Consider the following 2,696-nt stretch of genomic DNA (forward strand, 5'->3'; position numbering starts at 1 on the left):
AGCACGTGACACCAGCACCAGCGCAATGTTTTCCTGATCCACACTGTACCACTAAACATAAACATAATCCCATGAATACAGTGAGTAAGGAAAATGTGAGGAACCTCCAAACCACCAATGACTTCCCTCTCAATCACTTCCAACCTGATTACCAGGGCATCCCACTTTTTTTCTGTACTCTAACAGCTGAACATTGAGGAACTGCTGGGGTGTCACATCTGTGTAGGTTCTAAAAACTCTGTACTGATAAATATGGGGCCTGTAATAGGGCACCGCCACAGGTTCAAGTGTTTGCTGTCCGTCACCATTTCCCATGGTTCCTCTTTGCCCCCTGAATCTTCATTCCCTTCTGTTTGGGATTTTGGTTCTCCAGGGTGGCACCACGCTCAACCTCAGGGCTCTGAAACATTCCCTCCAACCATTTCATCTCATCAATGGATCTCTGCAGCTCCTCCTCCTGGATCTGCTCTTTGTCTCACGTGAAGATGCCTGCAATCTCCACAATCATTGCCCAGGCATGTACAGGCGGCCAAGGAGGATGCAGCAGGCACTATCTGAGTAGTGGCAACCATAGAGTTGCACCTTCTATGACTTCCTTCAATGTTTCTTTTCCCACATATTTGTCTAGTACTTCCCTGTCACTTTGTTCCTTCAGTAGGTTACCATTATTTGGATCTTTGGCTTTATCTAGTGCTTCCTTGGCTTTTTCTCTAAATGGGATTATTCCCTCTTGCTCCTATGACAATCTTCCCTTTTTTTCTTAGTCTTTCCATTTTAATTCACCATGATTTGAGAAAAGGATGTGCAAATCTCCTCTGCAGGTGTGATCATCTAGGTTCCCTGAAAACTTCACCACGCAAAAAGTCTTTTCTTCCAGATATTTCAATTCACCATTTTCTATTAACTTTTGTTTTTCTTCTTGCTCTTGTTTAGCTCATAATTTATCTTCCATTTTATTTTGTTTTCTTTATTATTTCTTGCAAAGTAATCTTCCTTGAAAAATGTTAGCAGATCTACATCTTTGTACTTTTGTTTAGGTGTCTCCATAAGTTTTTTTTTTTTTTTTTAGCAGATTCAATGCTGTCAAGCACAGCAGATATTGATCCCTTAAATGCTTTGTGCCATGTTCTTCTCATGTGAATATTTAGTGCTTGACCTTTAACTTCTAACTATTGTTTCATGTCATTAAGTGTTGTATCAGTAGGGAAGCCTTTAAACAGATCTGTTTTTCCTTTTTCTTAAATAGACCTGTTTTACATCACGTTTATACTCATCAGTAGCTTCAGGAAGGGGCTTGTCTGGAGATCTTTGGAGTTTACTTTTATCTTCACTTATTTCCATGAGTTCTGCCTTTGATTTGTTCAATGTTTCTACTATTACAGTAAAGTCTGTTAGATGGTTTAACCGATTGAATTTGATCATTATTTCCAAAGGTCACCCGCCTTCATCCAGTTTGATTTACTCCTTTAGAAATTTGTCCTGTGGCAAATTGAAGTCACAAAATAATACTGAATTTTACGACAGATTTTGGCCTCCAGAGCAGCCATTTTTCATCACCATTTTTGGCCATTGTGGCTAAACAGGTGGCTCCAAACCTCTGCCTTCGGCTACATTGGAAGGCAGTGAAGGTAGGAAACTTTAAAAATGTGCACAGTGAGGATGTGGGCAGCTTCTGTCCCAAGACCCAACCAGGGACCCATCCCAGGGCAACCAATGGCCCACTTGGGTCCTGGCTACGTGCATGTGTGGAACCCCAGGCTCCAGCATTCCTCCCAGGGGACCCAGTGCGTCTGCCAGACGCAGCCCATTTTGACACAGGACCCTTTGTTATATTTTTATTGCAGTATTAGAGTCAGTTTCTCAGCAAACCTCTCAAATGTTTCTTTTTTCAATTGTTTTTGAACTAACCTTGTGAAAAGAAGACAATGGTAGCCATTTTGTTTTTCATCTTTTCTGCCACAGCCACTCTGGAGCCGTAGTTTCAGTGGCTCTGTTTCTGGGCGGAGGACTAAGGGTGCCACCTCAGGGGCCAGTGCCTGGCAGCAGGAAGGGCTGTGAACCTAGCCCAGCTCGTGCAGTTCCCTCCTTCATATTTTCTCTGTTTAATTAAAGATGCTAGAACACTAGCCTGGTTCCTAGCTGAGAAGGCACCGTGTGTCACAACCTACTGTCTTGGGCTAGCAGCAAGCCCAAAGTGGAAGGTCTCCTGCAGTTCTTGCTACGATGACCTAACTTTGAATTCCTCTGCAGTGTATTCGATGGGAATTTGTTCACTCTGTCTGCAATTGTGTGATTGTTGAGCTTGCCTTCATGGGCATGACGAGAAAGTTCTTTTTTTCTATGTATGAAAATTGGCTTAAGTATCTGTTCTTTCTATGTATGGGAAGCAATCTCAGGAAGTTCCCATAGTGACATGGTTGCTTTTAAAGAACTTATCCTGTGATCACTTCCAAGAAATTAGAAACCCAATCCAGAGTTAATAACCCCATCTCCTGAATATTGAAAAATTTTGTCCTACTTGCAGTTGACACCTACTGTTTATTGGCCCCGTGTCAACAGGAGAGGTATTTAATCTTATTTTCTTTCCGAGCCTGACTTTCTTCTAGTGTAGGTGGGAGATATTTCATGACCCTCACTATGTGTGAGATGAAATGAGATGATAAATATGTAGCCTTGGTACAGCTCTTGGTATTAAA

General features: G+C 42.0%; 1 pseudogene; it reads right to left on the reverse strand.

Annotated features, from left to right (window-relative positions):
* Positions 1-550: 550 nt before the first annotated feature.
* LOC102760501 lies at positions 551-1,569 on the reverse strand (annotated as a pseudogene).
* Between the last annotated feature and the right edge of the window lie 1,127 nt (positions 1,570-2,696).

The sequence above is a fragment of the Myotis davidii genome, unplaced genomic scaffold, assembly GCF_000327345.1.
Source record: "Myotis davidii unplaced genomic scaffold, ASM32734v1 scaffold2989, whole genome shotgun sequence".
Classification (NCBI taxonomy): Eukaryota; Metazoa; Chordata; class Mammalia; order Chiroptera; family Vespertilionidae; genus Myotis; species Myotis davidii.